The sequence below is a fragment of the Mytilus edulis genome, chromosome 5 (genome assembly GCF_963676685.1).
Source record: "Mytilus edulis chromosome 5, xbMytEdul2.2, whole genome shotgun sequence".
NCBI lineage: Eukaryota > Metazoa > Mollusca > Bivalvia > Mytilida > Mytilidae > Mytilus > Mytilus edulis.
The window spans coordinates 9,098,585-9,117,556 of NC_092348.1; the positions used below are offsets into that span (position 1 = coordinate 9,098,585).

An 18,972-nucleotide genomic window follows, 5' to 3' on the forward strand; every position below is an offset into this window, starting at 1 on the left:
TATTAAACTTTTCTCAAAGAATAATAAATGAGAATGTCTTTAATTACTGTTCTATTGATAATGATAATGAAATTGATTTTGTATTTTTGATTTAAAACAAAATAAAAAAGGACTGATTTTGATTTTTTATACAGTTATGGGATACAGTCTATTGATATGATGAACTTTTATTGCGGCAAAATGCCACTTTTTCAGCCATTGGTGAGCGTTTTTTAATTAATCACCACTAACAAGATGTCCTTTGTTGTGGGGTCTTAAATAGTATTAAACTAATGTACCAGCTCTTGATCATAATAAAATTCCCGAAGCATACCTAAGGGATTATACATTTAACAGTTTGACTTAGCCAATGGTACGATCGAATTTTCCACACTAGATACTGACGAAATAGAACAAATAGTAAAACGAATGTAACCCAGCGGTTTTCGGATTATCATTTTATATAAATGAACTTCGTCATGCATTTTGTTCTGAAACAATGATGTAAATTTAAAAGTGAATGTAACATATATCCTGCTCAAGCATGGATGGTTTAGAACAAGGACTACTGCACCAATATCTGACTATATTTGCTGGTTAGGTTTTTGATTTAGAAAGTAAAATCACAAAACTACTGAACTTCGAGGGAAATGCAAGAAAAAAAGTCTCTAATCAAATGGCAAAATCAAACGATAAAACACACCAAACAAATGGACAGCTGTCATATCCAAGACTTGGTAAATGAATTTTCAAATGTAGAAATCCGCGGACATCATACGGCTTGCACTTTATTATAGTTACTTGGATGAACATTCGAAGTTTGAAGCAAAAGCATTATGATCCTTGCCTGCAGAAGCTAATTTTAACATATGAATAAAATGTGCAGCATGCTTAGCTTACTACTATACCAATCAACAATCAGCATTGACATCTCCGAATCCGTTACTACCACAAAATGTGAGACACTCATGGAATTGGCTTTTAATTCGTCAATTTAGTGCAGAAGGGATACCATAATACATAACCACTGACTCTTTAGGACATTGGTAGCCATTCATCTTTCACAATTTCATTGTATAGTCATCCTTATTGTTTTTATTTTTAATTTACTCAGTTTCATTTATTTTATCACGATACGATTTCATAGTTTTGTTTTTAACAACAGATAAGGTCATACTATAATCTTTTCTCTAATCTTTGAATATCTACAATCGACAGGAACAGTCACACATTATCTAATATGAGCATAAAATCGCCATGAAATAGTCCAAATGCGATGCTTAAAAGTGGCGTTAAAACACCCTAAATCAATCAATCTTATATGGCATTAGAGATTATAATTGACTCTATATTTTTTTTGTTCAACACGTTATGAAAGAATAAAACAAAATCCTTCCAATGGTTAATATCATTCATTTGGTTTTCTATTCTAAATTCCACAATGTTTTCCAAATTCAGCTAAGATAATCTATTCGTGAGGTAAAAAAAACTTGAGATTAACTTGTAAACAGTTTATCTTTTTTTTCAAATATGACCATATCAATGATAATAAATCATGTCAACACAAAAGTGCTGACTAATGGGATGGTGAAAGCCTCGAGGAATAAAACCTCCACCAAAGTCGGTAGTATTTTTAAAGCATATTTATTTATCAAAAATATCATTTAATATAACTGTAAGTATATTGTTTTATATCGGTTGCAGTAGATATAGTTTAAATCAAACGTTTCAACCGAACAATAAAAATGACGCTACTTATTTCAATCATCAAAAGAATTTTGTACACTCCAAATTATAATTATTTCCATTATTTTCATACAATCTATTACCGAAGGTTAATGATCAGCTCTTGAATAGTATGTTCTCTTTATATAACTTTTTTAATTGATATGTATCAAAGGTCGATCTATTTTTACTATTTGATAGTGACAAATCACGCATGCTTTGATGTACATCTAATGCTAAATCTTTTCTATAGAAAAAAAAACCGAACAAATATGCGTTTAAGAAACATTATATCAATTTATATCAAAAGAAGCATGCCAGTAGAGCATTCAAATATTTGGTTTATATTGTTCCTTATATCAATGATATGAACAAGCGTTGATTCACTCTGGGCTCAATGTTTTTTCTCAAGAATCAACGTTTGTTTATTGTATAAAATTGAGAAAGGAAATGGGGAATGTGTCAAAGCGACAACAACCCGACCATGGAGCAGACAACTTCCGAAGGCCACCAATGGGTCTTCAATGTAGCGAGAAACTCCCGTACCCGTAGGCGTCCTTCAGCTGGCCCCTTAAAATATATGTATACTAGTACAGTGATAAAGGACGTCATACTAAACTCCGAATTATACACAAGAAACTAAAATTAAAAATCATACAAGACTAACAAAGGCCAGAGGCTCCTGACTTGGGACAGGCGCAAAATTGCGGCGGGGTTAAACATGTTTATGAGATCTCAAACCTCCCCCTATACCTCTAGCCAATGTAGAAAAGTAGAAAGTAAAAGTAGCTACACTACATAATTTACACGACGAAATATTTTAAGTGTCGACAAAAAATATATATATTGGTAAAGGTTTTATTAATGTTAATTTTAGAAAAAAAAAAATATTTTAAAGGTAACAATCATGGACACATAAAATAAACAGAATGTTATTTTGATTTTGAAAGAGACAAAATAAAGCAAGTTTACTTGAAAGTAAAACCAAATGCTTTATATGAGTTGTATTGTTGCCCCTTTCAGATGTTGTTAATTCTCGACAAACTGATTCGTGCGCTTGTCTTGACGAATACGATCCAGTTTGTTCCAGAACGGGTAGGACATTCAGTAACAAATGTAATCTACATTGTCAGTAAGTATGCTTTATTTTATTAAAGAACCAGCAGAGTACCAACTCAGGGTGCGGGATTTTTTCGCTGCGTTGAAGACCCATTGGTGGTCTTCGGCTGTTATCTGCTCTTTAGTCGGGTTGTTGTCTCCTTGACATATTCCCAATTTCCATTCTAAATTTTATTTATGACACAGGCAAATCATTTACCATTGACAAAGCATGAAAACTTACTGGGTCATCTGAATTATTATTGTATTTCTTTAGGTTAAAGACAACCAACCGCAGTATAATATGCCCGTGCTTTTGTTACACTGCTCATAGGTTTAATAAATGAATATATTATACTATAACATAATAGATAGAAACTTGAATTGTTTCCTTTAGTTTTTTACCCGGATGTTTTTGTTCTCAATCGATTTATGAATTTCGAACAGAGTTATACTACTGTTACCTTTATTTAATGCAAGTGTTGGTTGTAATGATTTTTCTAATTGGCAATCATTTTACATCTCCTTTTGGTCCTTTTTTGTACATAGACCAAGGTGCGCGACACAGGTTGCTAAGAGTTTTTAAATCTAGGTCATCTTGAAATATGTATGTTAAATGGTAGTTATTTGATTTAAACGAACTTATTTTTTTTTAATATACGAAGCGTAGGAAACTTATCGAGATTTTACAATCATCTTTCATAACCATTTTGGAAGTTTGAGTCGGTTGATGGAGACAACAAAACTTGTTTGAGTTGCCTTAAAATTCACTTATAGCTTTTCATGGTTGAGGCAAAATCAATCTATTTGTTTTAAACAGCTTGTTGAAGAGTTTACGACAGACGACGAAAAATGCCAAGTGATGGCAATAACAGACGTTGTCAAATGATAAAATGTTGTTTAACATCAGGTTTACTTTTGCTTCATAGTATGTATTTCCCATACTGACACAACTAAAATGAAGGGAATGGTACATAATTTGTTTCCTTTGTAATGTTGCTTTGTATTAACAAGAGTGAAAACGCTAAAATGTCTCTCCTGTTTTACTTATCATTAAATTCATGCTGAAAGACTGTACTATGAAGAATATATAATCCCTGTAAGAGAGATATGTACCACTCACAATTGTTCTATACACTAAATATAAAAACCTTCTTGCTTATCATATCTGGAAATTAGACCGAACAACAAAAACTAAATTTTGAATTATGAAACCCTCCGGGACGAAGCATAGTTGCTTTTCTGTAAGTAGTAAGATATCAATACACACAACATTTTGCTCAAACAGGACGCAAGCTTTTTATATCATATCATAGAAACTTGGAGGGGTGACATCTTCACATCGATTATAATAACCAGAGTTTTAATCACGCAGTGTTTTTTATGGTTTAATTGATGTTCACACTAGGTAATGTCCATGATATATTACACCAATAAAATAAAGTTTTCCTCTCAATAAAATTTACACTAGAAATCAAATTTTAAATGTTTTTCTTTTGACCAGGCACATGTGAGAGGAACCATTGTATATGAATCTAAAAAAAATGTTTCAGAACTATGTAAATTTTATTGATAAATAGAACTGTGTTGTCTTGTCACTGTTTAGCCAAAAACTGTCATATTGTACTGTCACTGCAATAAAAACATGCCTCAAATAATTAATTTAGCAGACATAATTATGCAACAACTTTTTTTTAAGTGTAAATATTAGGAAACTGTGTGCTAACTTTTCAAAATTTTACCTTACATTTTGTTAGGAAAACAACCAACAGAAGAATAATTAAATCACAAAAGAGAAGGTGCACTATGACATCATATGGTGTCATTATATTTCGATTAAGCCCACATACAAGCTCTTGAATAAAGCAGAAACTTTGTTATATTTATAATAAACTAAAAAAAATACTGGAAAAGATTAACAACTTCTTGCTTTGATATTATTTCTCATATTGTATATATTCTGAAAACTTACATCTGTCCTCCATGTCCTATTCCTCATTTATATCATAATTGTCAAGATAAGCGACAAGGACAGTTATGACGGCAAGCTAACACTTCTGATCTAAAATAAAAGTCATATGATGAAGTGTTGTCGACGTCTGTAAAGGACTACATTTTAAAGGATACGTTACTAGCCTGCATTTCTAATATTTTGTCTTAAAAACAAATGGTGTAATTTTTTAAGATAAATATATGCAACCATGAATATAATTTCCAATTAGGAATTCATTAGTGACAATCGCGAAAATAATTCTATACGTTAAAATGATTCATTTGGAGTTTTTTTTTCGATGTGTTGTTGAATAAAATGTTTGACTAGTTAATACATTTTGTGTCAAATAGAACACGAAGACAGATATAGGAAGATGTACATGTGGATTTACGTCTGAAAATATAGAAACGAATTCTAATATGATCCAGCTCTATAATGTATCCGATATCACATGTGTATATTTATTCAAACTTGATAAGTCTCTTGTAAAATTTAAGGTGTAAAAGCGGGCGTACCAGACGCAGTGTCCGAATTAAACCAGATTGAAGATAAGTAATTGGTAAATCATTTTTTAGTTACGTTTACCTACGGGCATGCGCAGTTCAGCAAACATTCATTATCGTAAGTAAATCCAGATTTGGCACAAACTGGATGTGTATAATCGGCCGGACAATTGCAATGATGATGACAAGAATAAACAATATCTAAAATAAAAACATTTCATTGATCAACCAATAGATGTTTTTTCCTTTCCAGTAAATACTAACGTATTCGACTCTTACTTTGAACAATAGTAAAAAAAAACTAAAACCTTACAGTAACCCAATTATCTTAGCTTATCGTATCTGGAAAGACTTATTGAATTATACTAGTCAATGTTGACAAATGATTCGATAAGTCAGACATGCGATGAAAACTTTAGTAATTTGATGTGTTCGAAGTGTATATCAAGGTTTACCTTCTTTGATCATGAATGGTGAAAAACAAACATTTGTTTATCAACTCACCTCAAATGTTATAGGCTATTCATTTGATTAACATAGTCACTTTGTAAGGATACTGTTAGTTCATAATTGTTTGCCATGATTTCATAAATGTAAGAAATGCTGTTCGGAATAATTGGAATTTTCATTTATAATTTCTGCAGTGATTTCCTAGAACCCAATATGTGTAATTGAACCAATACCAGTAATTATATAGGATCTTTTTTTTAAACAGTTATCAGTGATAAATGCACGCATTAAGTTCTGAACTTACAATATATTAGGTTTCCATCCATGGCGATATAGCATGGGACATGCAACATAGTTTTTTCATAGTGTTACCCCTTTATAAAAGGGAGGCGCTTTTTGTGAGATTGTACGATTCTATATAGGCCCGATTTCAACTGTACTGAATCATTCACTAGTCGAAACATCTTATTCATTAGTACATTTTGTGCTTTAAAAAACAATTGACAAAATAAGAACCGTTGAAATATTTTCAATCAGATATGCTCATGCTGAACTGCCGTTTGTTGAAACTTAACATTTCAGAGAAAAAGAAATTATTCGATCGGTGAGGTTATTGCTAGATATCTTATATACCTGTAGATATAAACAGAATTAGGACAATCAACACCATATTCTTCATCGTGTCTTTAAATATCGCTTTAGGAAAACACTGTTGTTTACTAAACACAGAAAGAATAACGATTAATGATATATATTGGTATCAATGAACTCATGTTGTAATATGATGACAATAATAGTAATTTAATGAATTATTATAATAAGGATGGTGATAAAATGGTTAACATAAATGAGTAGTTAAAAAAATTAAAACATTTAATCAAATACATACATGGCAAATGAAGTTAATATTCATTTAGACAGTCGTTAAGACACTGGATTCTCAGGCGACTTGAATGCTTATTTGAAGGAAGAGTCTCATACTAGTAGCAATCAAAACTAGGATGCTTATCGGTATCAGGCTAAACTAGCCAAAATTTATTGAAACTAGAACCGGAATAAATTATCCAAGTATCGTGATCGAATATTCTAGTGCAGGGCATTTGTTCAAAAACCTCATACTTATAATAACCTAATATGACATGCCAAATATCAAATAACATTATTAATTGTAAGCAAATACTAAGATTGTATTGTCGTTCCAAAGACAAACAATTTTCGAAATCCAAACATTCGAATAACCATAGTTCTTAGAAATACATATATCATCAAAACGCACACAACGCATGCACGAAGTGAGATGAACAAAGAAAAAATAAGTAAGCAAGCCGCAAAGTAACCTTTAACAATAATCTATCAAAATCTGAATTTTTTACTTTTAATCATATAAACGTTATGATATAAGCACCTTTCATTTCCCTTGTATTAGCCAGATTTAATCACAAACATGTGTAAAAGTACATGAAGGCTTACCTGTAAGATGTAGCTAAAATGTATGTCAACAATAAAACATCAACTTATTTATATTTGTAAAAAAACATAACGTAAAGAAACATTTTGAGTCCGGGAAAATTACGGGTTCTGACAACAAGATAAGGATGCAACTATCAAAAATATAAAACAAACAAATTATCAAGAAAATATAGGAGGATGTGAAGGGTTTTATTGTTATTTTCATCAATACTTCCTCATAAAGTCCGCATTGCAAGTTTTCCTTGAAAGAATTCAGTGAGTTAAAAAAAATAATGATAATCTAGTTTAATCTCAAATTATATCCTTTTTTTTTAAATGATAGAAATTCACCTGTCACTTCATTTTTGGTGACGTTGGTACATTCATGTGACAGACATACAGTTAGTAATTCTGTTATGCTGGTTTGTGTACTGTCTTTACTTTAAGCAATTCGTTGTTATTCTGTGGTTAACAAGTCGAATATACTATTATACTATTTATTTACGTATTTCTCTGTCCTTAATGTTCTCATATATATTTGTTCTATATATCCGTCATGTAAAGTTGTCTTTTTAGCGGTATATTTAACATTGCCATAAAGTGCGAGGTTTGGCTAGCCACCAAACCAGCTTCACCAAACCATTTTGTCTAAAAATATTTTGTACGAAAGATGAATATGGCAGTAGTTATTTAATAGTTCATGTATATGTATGTTACATTGTCGTTTGTTTTTTGTTTCACTTCAATTTGGCCTTTTTAACAGTTATTGATTCGAGCGTCACTGATGAGTCTTTTATAGACGGAACGTGCGTCCGGCGTAAAATTTCAATACTTGTATCTATGATGAGTTCATTCAGTGTTCTGTTTGTTTTATTGTTTTCCTCTTATTGTTCGTGTGTTCTAGTTTATAACCCGGATTTCTCTTCTCTCAATCTATTTATGACTCTTGAACAGCGGCATACTACTATTGCTTTTATCTCAGCTTCCAAGTATGTGATAAACATTACATTGTAATGGAATAATACGAAGAAAGGATCGGTGTTTAAATTAATTATATAGGAAGTATTTTTTTAATTGGAAAACAATTAATATTATATTTATATATGAAATTTGAAATCAAAGATGGTTATTGCGAAAAAATGGTCCTTCGAAAAAGTACTGTGAGGTTTTTCTACATAATCAAAATGATTCTTTGATATTTTGTATTTAATAATTGTGGTTAAGATAAAATAATTTAAATCAATTATAACTGTTCAACACAGACACTAGATAATGAAGAATATTTCTTAGCACTGAAGGTTACAGTACTATAATAACAATAGTTGGTCTTGTAAATAGTACTGCATTTTGCATGTTTGATTGCTGAAGTAAAATAATGACTTTGAACATTGTGCACCGAATGTCGTATCATATAAAGTTAGTAACGTAATGGTTTATTTGAAAAGTTTAAATTTTAAACTTTGTCAAAAGATCCACTATCAATTCAAAAGTTTCCAGATATACAAACAATCATTTCGATATGATATAAAGTATCCATTTACTGCTATTCTGGTTTACGACAAGATTTGATAATTGCTTATGCTCAAAAGCATAACATTGTAACATTAAGGGGATTTGTTAACAACTATTATAGTGAAATAAAGTATCTGAAGTTGAAAAAAAAAGCTTATGCTCGAAAGCAAACATATATACTTTTAGTCTAATAGTGTATCTCTCCCTGACTAAAACGTTTGTAGATTTTTAATTGTTTTTGCTTTTGTGTATAAACTGTACTTTATGAACTTTTCGTTTAGAATTTTCCTCGGAGATCGGAATGTTTGTTTTTTTACTTTTTCCTTTACAACTAACTTTTCAAGATTTAATATCATCACTACAGACAAGAAATGTCATGGTTAAACATGCAATCGTGCAAGTAAAGGTATACAAGATTAAATTGGGAATATCCGACCATTAGATGTGTATTTATTACTTATATAAAGTTACATTATAACACCATTGTCACACGTAACATATTAAACTAAAATTTAAACAAACAAGAAATGAAAACGTGTTTAGCTTAGTTAATACATTCTCTATGTATATACATGATCAATGATACAACAATATTTTGATTTACAACATTGCAAGGCGAATACCATAAATGAAAAAAAAAACTTTCATACTCGTGTCATTGTACATCGGATTTCGTACATAAAGAAGTATAGTCACTTTTCAACATCAGATACAAAAGAGGTAAGATGAATAGATATAAACGGTAATGTAATGTATTTAAACAAAAATTAATAGGAAAACTAAAACTATATTAACCACAAAAACAATTTGCGTCAATGGTTAACAATTTCGATTATCAAAGGGAGAAGACGTATAGCTCAGTGACAAATACTGCAAAATCTTACAAAAAATTGAAAACAATTAGTTTATATTTAGTTCAGAAGGTATATAGAAAATGAACATGTCGACATATTAAAAAGCAAACCAGGTTGAACCTTTTTTTTTGCATCAGACAATACCTGTAACTAGTCAGGAATATGACAGTTGTTTTCCACCTGTTCCGTTGATTCAAATGTTTGCTTTTTTCAGTTTTTATGGGCCCTTTTTCTAATTTACCTTGAAGTTTATTATTTCTGTTTAACACTTTTCCCTATAGGTTGCAACTTGTTAATACAGCTGTTTCTCAAACCACGCCTCTTTTGGGGAGATGTACAATATTCAAAGAAAATTATTTATGATCTCTATGTTTCAACTCGTAGAGACATAACTTCGGATGGTTACCAGTAAATGTACATAGGCATTGTGGTCAAATTAAAATCTGTGGGAACCCTTAAATAAAGGTAAGGGTAGGGCATACTTTTAGTGTTAATTGAAACTCTAAGAAATTCAGGGCATATACACATTTAAAATATGCCGTACAGCTCTATATTTTAAACTTGGAAAAATATAGTAGTGCATATGAACTTTCAATTCTAGGATATAATTTTTTTAAAACTTCATAGTAAAAGTGCTACTGTTTTAGCCGTGAAATGAGTTTCTATGGGAAATTGCATTTTCGATATTTATAGAAATGCAACATATAGCAGACTGGGGGAAGGAACTTTTTCGGGACGTCATGATCAGGTGTTTTTATGCTCGGGATTTCGGGATATGGGAATTCTTCTTTGGAATTTTTGATGTCGGGATTTAAATTTCTTTAAATTCGGGACATCGGGATTTTATGTTATAAGCACGGTATTTCGAGATCAGGACCTTTCCGAACCCCTCCCCCTCAGAGCTCTTTTGAAAAACATTTGAATCTCATCGCAATAGAAACTACACTTATTTAAAAATATATTATTTTCATCCAATAGTCATTGTTTACAATTATTTAATTTGTTTTTCTTTTGAAATGTGAGAAGAGCCATAATTTTGCCATTGATTTTGTATTGTCACTGTATACCAAAATGTTCTTTTCTACTGTTACTGAAATAAAAAAAAATACCATGTCTTTAATAATCATTGTACAAAGGTATTTGCTGGGATTCATGTTTCTCAGTCTTTAGTTTTCTGTGTTGTGTTTTGTGCACAATTGTTTGTATCTTAGTCTGTCGGTTTCTTTTTATAGCCACGGCGTTGTCAGTTTATTTGCGACTTGGACGTTTGAATGGCCCTCTGGTTTTGCCTCTCTTATATCATTTAGAATCTTAACAGTGATGAATACTTAAGTAACTGCAAACAAAACTTTAAAAATAAGTACTCACATCTTTCATAGGCTTTGCCAAAGGAAACAGCAATGCAGAGCTCATACCAATAACCATAGCAGGCGGGGCACAATGACGTACATGTATATGTAAGCAATTAAAAATCAGTTAGGCTTTTGGTCAATTTAAATTATTTATGACAAGATCTTAAATTATGATACTCGGGTTTTGTAGTTTTTGTATCGTTTAGTTTAAAATAGACATCAATGAAAGTAAAAAAGAAAAAATCAGGGTCATACAAAGCATAATCTGACTAAATAAACACATTTTGTAGAATCTGGAGGATTCTACAATGAGTAACGTACACAAGTTCGTGATTTTATATATTACAAAGGGAACAAGCAGTGTTTTCATCATATCTTTTCTCTAAAAGCATACTGGAGAACATTTACAACGGTCTGCGTCTACAATTGTCTCCTTAGTTTGATTTAGGAGTATTATACCTAAAATTTTTGTTCCATACTAAACACAGATAAGATGTTGTGGTCACTAATACCATTTATTTGTACATATCCGTATCAACAGTTACTTACGCCTCTCCCATGCGTCATTTATTCCATAATTGTCCAGATTAGTAACATTGACATGCACGGTGACAAGCTAAATCTAATTAACTGAAATACAAATTGAATGATTAAGTGACACCGATTTCTTTAATGCACTAGAATTTAGAAAGTTATATTTTTCTTGGTTGCAATTTCTTTTATTTTGTCTTTGACGAAATGCTGTTGATTTGAGATGCATGTATTTTGTCTTTAAATAGTTTTCAGTAAAGAATTCATTCATGATTATCTCCAAAATAAATAGAAATGTTACATCAATTTATGACTTTTGAACGCAGATACGTACAATGCAATTGTAGGGGGAAACCGATATATAAGGTTATTGTGATTTTAAACATTACATATATGTTATGGAAGATATGCATCCAAACTTTAAAACGACAACAAAAAGACATGATTTAGATCAACTAACTGTACAATTAATCAACTTCATATGTTAATAAATGAAACTTATAAAAACTCTTCAAATATCAGAGCTTGCCAGAATTGCATTTCGGAACACAAATACTCAAATGTACTCGATAATACAAATGAAAGACGCAATCAATTATGCTGCAGATAATTGAAAAACAACAAATGCACTGACAAAAGTTAATACATGTATATACAGTTGTGAAGAATTACATACGGATACACTACTGACTAAATCAGTATTATCATGAAATAGTACTGACGAATCAGTATTTTAACATTACTGCCGAAATCAGTACTGAAAAATTACTGATGAAATCAGCACTAAAACAATACTGAAGAAATCAGTACTACAATATAACTGATAAAATAGTATTTGAACAGTTCTGAAAAAATCAGTTCTGAAACACTACTGACAAAATCAGTACTGAAAAAGTACTGACAAAATCAGTATTGAAACAGTACTGAAAACAATCAGTACTGATTTTATAGAATTTGTAATTGTACCGTTTTTTGTATAATAATAAACAGGGCTGAATTAGTTGAAAGTATAAAATTACATGTTTTCAGACTTGCCGAAAAGTACTGATATGTGCGAGGGTAGAAATGTATCAAACAAATAGTTGTTAATGTCTGTATCATTTTGGTCTGTTGTGGACATTTGTCTCATTGACAATCATACAACATCTTCTTTTTATATGGATAAATTATTGGTAATGTACATGAGCCATTTATTGTATTTAGAAAAACAGTTACCAAGTGATTTGTTTAAATCAAAGTTCCTTCGTATGATGTAATTGATTAACTGCAAGTTTGTAAGATATACTTACGGGCATACGATTCTCAGCTGACAATCATTACTGAACGTTGTGTCGGTTGCGGAACAAACTGGGCTGATGTGTTCATCACAAGAGATAAGATTATGACAGGAATACACAATATCTTAAAATGGAAACAATTCAATTGTAGCATTATATTTTAACAAAGTATATAAGTATTTCTTTTAAAGATAATTGTATCGTTTGCCTTTCAAAGTCTTGCGTAATGATGTCAGAAAAAAATGTTACCCAAATCTTTCTTTCTTTAGCAATATTAAGATGCATTTTGTATGATATCGGTCAGCAATTAAAAACATGTTTAAAGGTTCGGTTAGAAGAGACTTTCAAAAAACACTTTATACATTTTGTGCATTCGAAGTTGAATTAGTGATTCCTCATGATCTTTATAGATCTGTTTCTATGTATTTGGTTTCCAGAGTTAAGCTATATATATTCAGAATTGGTGTAATGGGATAAATACGATGATATATATAGAAGAGATGAAAGATACCAAAGGAACATTCAAACTCATAAGTTGAAAATAAACTAACAATGTCATGCAAAAAAGACAAAAAAAAAAAAAGACAAACAACAGAATGCAAATTGGAACATAGAAATCTAAAAACTTAAAACTACACGAAACCAACGGCTGATATCATGTGCACTTGAAGGGGTTACAAAACCCTGTTCCGCGTGTGGCACATGTCGTGTTATTAATATTAATAAAAGATCCATGAAGGTCTTATTTGGTAGGTCACATTCGAAAAAAAGGACAGGATTGTCGTTATGACAATTGGAACATATCCGTCATCAATTGTTAAATGATAGTCATAAATGGTTAGACAACTCGGGATGGCGTCCGTAAAATTGTGGATAGGACAATAGCACCCAGGCGAGCAGAAACCTTCTATCAAGGAAATAGACTGTAAAACACGGTTTTGATGTGATTGGAAGACCACATAAACGATGGATTTATACTTCTTATCATAACTAGTTGACACTTTTTATCCACTTGTATGTTTTATGAAGACAGATTGGTTTGCAAAACGGGGCCGGGTTTAATTTATTTTCAGTCTCATTTGCACATTTTTGAATGCTTTCTGTCGAAACTGGACATTCTCTAGATACAAATCTATCGATAAGATTATCGAGATATATATATATATAAGTATATCTATATATGCCTGTAGATATAATCAGTATGACCAACACCATATTTTTCATCGTGTGTTTTAAACTTGCTCAAGGAAAAAAACTTTTTATCCTAAAATGGGGACAAAAAAAATGACAACAGTCCTTCATCATTTTAAATGACAACAATTAATGATAATGATTAAAAAAAATAACATTATAATGTGTAGACAGATCGGTTTTTTAATTTCAAAACCGCTGCTCTTTGTATCATTTTCAAGTAGAAGTCCAACTTTTCGAGCCTTTAAACCACAGAGTCAACCAAAACATCTTTGAATGAATTATCTATTAGATTATCTACGTGACATATTTTAAACTTGAATACAGATATTCTGTAACAAATTAGTAAAATCTAAATCTCATGTTTTCCCAGCTTGAATACAAAAATTCCAGTAATCACATAAAATTCGCTTTTGATTGAGCATAATGACTTACCAATTAGATGTTTATGAAACTTTTGTCAACAATATAACATAACCATATTTTTATATAATGAAAAATGAACATACAATGTACAAATACGTGTAAATTTTGTGACAATTCATTGTCAAGGAAACGAAATATGACAACATAATAAGGTGGATCTGCATTGTAATGGTACACTATAAAAACATTATACATAAAAACAAAAGGATGAAACGTGACCTGTTATTTTTATCACGAATTCTTCTTAATATCCGTATACAAGTTTCTTTGAATGAACCCAAGGAGGATTTTTTTATTATCAAAACAAAATTATTAACCAAGTAAGTGTAAAGCTTCAATGGATGAGACGAACAAAAGAAAAGGTAGGTTAAAAGTCCGATTTTAGTTATAGTGAAATCAAAGTACACACACAACTTATAAATCAAACCACCATTCCCAAGATCCCGAGACAAAAATGGAAATTCTTAAAAAATAATCAAAGATATTTTTCTGAGTGTTAATCCCTCCATGTTGCCATTGGAAATGATGAATGGAAATTCAAGGATAATATCCGAAAGAGAAAACATTCCTTGCATTTCCTAAAGAAACCATATTATAATACAAATAAAGATGTTGAACTAAATCTATTATGTGTAATACAAATATTTGTTCCTGGGACCTCCTTTCGTGTATTGTTTTAGTCTGGAGAGCTTTTTTTCTATTTGGATAACGGTGCATTAACATTCAATAAGTAAAAAAAGTTGAGTTACACTTTTGTCGCTGGGCTTTATAGTATCAAAAAATATCTCTTGTGCGATAAGACTGGCACTCAATAAATCATTCAATCTAGCAATCACATCAAGCCAATTAACTCGACCAATGAATGTAAAATTTGTTAAATGTGACAGTATTCAATCAATCAAAAGACATAAAAACCAACCAATCTATATAAATAATGTGTCTTGGGGTTATACAAATAATTTATCGTCGAAATAAACAAACAAATAAAATAATCATGTTATACAATTTGGGAAGACCTTCATCTACAATACCTCCAATCTTTTTGGAAGCAATGTTCAAAAAGCCGTCATTTGGTGTGCCGATTAAAGCAGACATTATATTTATACGTTAAAGATCATTTCTTATATAAATGTACCAACTCTAAACCCTGGACGCTCAATTGTCAGTTGTAAACATTGAGATAGCATATATTATGACAATAGTATTAACGATAAGTATATGATTGAAAGATAAATTGTGTCGAAAGATCTTAGTTGAATAATGCATGATTGCAATAAATATTGTTCCAATACAAGTCAGATGAATCTATGATAAAATTTCGAAATTGTGAAGTAAGTTGTATTTAGTAAATCTTTACACTATTCTCCCAAAAAACCCAGTAAAAGACCAGTTGGTCCTTAGACTGACATAAAAAAATCAAAATACTTAATATTGGTCGGAATGATATGACAACATCATTAGGGAAGTGTTACACACAGGCTGAAGAGGCTAAAGTACAACACATGCTTTAGAGTCGTGAATAATGTAAAACATTTGCTTGATGTTTAATATTCAGGTGTTGTTGAATGATCTCAATCGAAACCAAGTTTCAGTTGAAACTTTGTGAATTGTGCAATTACCCAAAACTAGAGACTTCAAAAGGTAAAACGAATGCAAAGGGACAACGAATTTGTCAGATTTCTAAGATTTTCTGAGAACAATGACATTAATGTTCTGTGGCAATATGCAAACATTACTGGCAAACTTTTACAAATGGTGTGGACACTTTGTTCAAGATACACTGAACCACCAAAGTCTGCATTTTAAGCAGTCATGATATACTGGGTTGTATACATTTGTTTGAACAGTACGAATAGACATACATAGAGTAAATGGTGATAACACATCTCATGCATCAATGATGTCCTCAATGAATGCAGTTACTTTATCTTCTTTCGTCGTTGTATTTGATATGGGAATATTTGTTGTTTTTTTACACAGTTATATTCGTCATGATCTAAATCTAAATTTTTCCGTCTTGTAGAAAAAAATACGTAGTCAGTCTTTTGATTGAGTATGAAAACATTAGTGACAAGAGTTTGTTTTTTTGGTATTATTGAATTGACTGTTATTTACGTCGTTTTGCTTTTTACGAAAAGTTTTTTCGTCGATGCACTGTTATAAAGTTATGTAATTAACCAACAGAAGAAAAAGACAAAAAAATATCCCTAGTTTTCCCATGGTTTCTTGTGTCTCTTTTCAGATTTACATCACTTACAATTAAACAGGAACATGACTTAAGGTAATTAATAAGATAAAATGAACAATATAACATTTCTGCTGTGTTCATTTTAATAACGTCAAACAAGACCATATATCACATTCTGTTGATGGCTTTTTATTTAAATGAAACACATAAATATTTGATTCCATTTTTTTTTATCTTTCCCTGTATGTTATATTTGGTTCTATTCAGTTATATCTGCGCTTAAAGGTTTACATATTGAGGCCACGACATTACTGAAGAGATCAATTGAATGGTTGAAACGATTATCAATATCTCCCAGTTTACGATTTTTGGGAGCTTGAATTTGCAATTACATTTTCCTTGCTAGAGGGTTGCTACTTACGATAAATCAAAGCAATTCATCTAAGGCTTTCAAGAGATAAAGTTGAAGTCATCACTTATTCAAGAGCTTGCAGCTCCTACTCAGACTTTGTAAAACATCACCAGTATCTGAGCAGAAAGTTGATGAACCAGGGTTATGTCAAATAACGTCTCGTCCTTTTTCTAAAAAGGTCATCGGAAGGTACCAAGACATTGTTGATAAATATTCCATATCAACTTCACAAATAATAAATGATGGTCTTGATGTATAGATTCTGCGTAGTGACCTTGTTTATCATTAACAACGTGTTATATTGTTCTTTCATTTGTCTTTGTTCTATTTTAATATTACTGTTTGGTCTGTTTTCTGTGATATTTATTTGAAGTGGCTCGGTACTTAAACATCCCGTCAATGTGTTTGTATTATCTTTCATTTTTGCTGGTGTGCTTTGAATGTGCGATTTTTTGTGTTTCGTTGGTTCATATGACGCGACTCTGTATTTTTAAAGATCCCGCTAATGTGTTATCGTTCTAGTATATGTCATTATGTTATTGTTCTATTATAAAGTTGAAAATACTTTCAACGACAAACTTATTTTACTCGCGTAGGGTATTAGCAATATGTGTATTCTTTAAAATTATAAAGATCTTCTGGATAACTTTAATATTCGGTCTATTTCTGAAATAAGTTCTAACATTCTTTTGATCTTTTAATCCTGCATACCACCATTCCCCATGTGAAATAACATTTTTTAGAAAAAACATTGAACCGAAAATTATTTTATACTTCTTTATATGTGACGTTTACATTCCATGACGTTAAGCACGCGAGGCAATGCATGTGGTTTTTTAATTTGATAGATGCTTTTTGTGTTTTTTTGTTAAATATTTGTTTGTTTTGAGATTTTAACACAGTGAGAACTGCTTCACCCATAGTTTGACTATTTTAACTAGTATGTATGTTTTATTCACGCATCGTTGTAAAAATAACAGAATTTGATGCGATTGTCATACAAGTGAGAGGTATATTGCTATAAAACCAGGTTCAATCCACCATTTTCAACATTTGAAAATGCCTGTTCCGAGTTAGGAATACGACAGTTGTTGTCCTTTCGTTTGATGTATTTTGTCAATTGATTTTGCAATTTGATTGGGGACTTTCTGTTTGGAATTTTACTCGGAGTTTATGCGTCGTTATGAAATATTTCAATTACAACTGACGACAGATAAGTTCATGCAGTCGTTACTTCTATTACGTCGTCTTTTCCAGGATTGTGTCTTCACCGATTTAGACATTTCATGATCATAATGATCAGCATCTGCTTACCCACCAAAAACACTCGAGATAAATTCGGTATATGTAAGGTTTTGATGCTAAGTCCGTTTGTGTTTTGCCATTGCATTGTAAATTGTGTCATGGTTTTATAGATTAAAAAATAAATATCATTTGGAATCTTAATGTTCCCTAGCTAGTTTAGTATTCTTTATATGATTTAAGTAACTTTGATTCTGTTTGGTATATTTCATGTTTTATTTTCAAACACACATTTATTATTTACAGTAAAACATTTGACCAGTTATACAATGAATATCATGTAGAAATGTAAATTAAATATTTCGATTCCAGAATATTTCTTATTTTGGACATAATGATATTAGTGCACTAAAGGAGAAAGACTTTTATCATTTTTCAGAAAAAAACCAAGATGACAAAATAAAAAAACAACCGAGGGAACCATAAGAAATATAAAAGACGCAAGACCAGTTGAGTCGATAAGGAAAACTTATCCAGCTATTCATTTAACATCCTCTATGTTGATTCATACTCAGTACAAATGCCATAATCGGCAAAACGTTAGCTAGTAGGTAAAGCGGAATAATTCTTAATGAATATCGATGTTTTGTACTGGTTGGTGGTAAGAAGGTTAAAAAATCAAAAAAATCGTATGTAATTTTTTTTCTCAAAATTCTCGAGTGATAGACTTATTAAACTGGACAAGTATTGATTAATTGATTGATTGATTTTTACTTCCGTAAACTGTGGA

General features: G+C 30.9%; 2 long non-coding RNA genes across 2 annotated transcripts in view; both read right to left on the reverse strand.

Annotated features, from left to right (window-relative positions):
* Positions 1 to 18,972, reverse strand: part of LOC139522897 (uncharacterized) — an 85,983-nt gene that overhangs the window by 16,208 nt on the left and 50,803 nt on the right. The window lies entirely within an intron of this gene.
* On the reverse strand, positions 4,178 to 7,303 carry LOC139522287 (uncharacterized). Its single transcript, XR_011664372.1, has 5 exons — positions 7,219 to 7,303; positions 6,382 to 6,467; positions 5,385 to 5,499; positions 4,775 to 4,864; positions 4,178 to 4,434 (listed from the first exon to the last, which is right to left on the reverse strand). It is a non-coding gene; the product is annotated as an uncharacterized lncRNA (long non-coding RNA).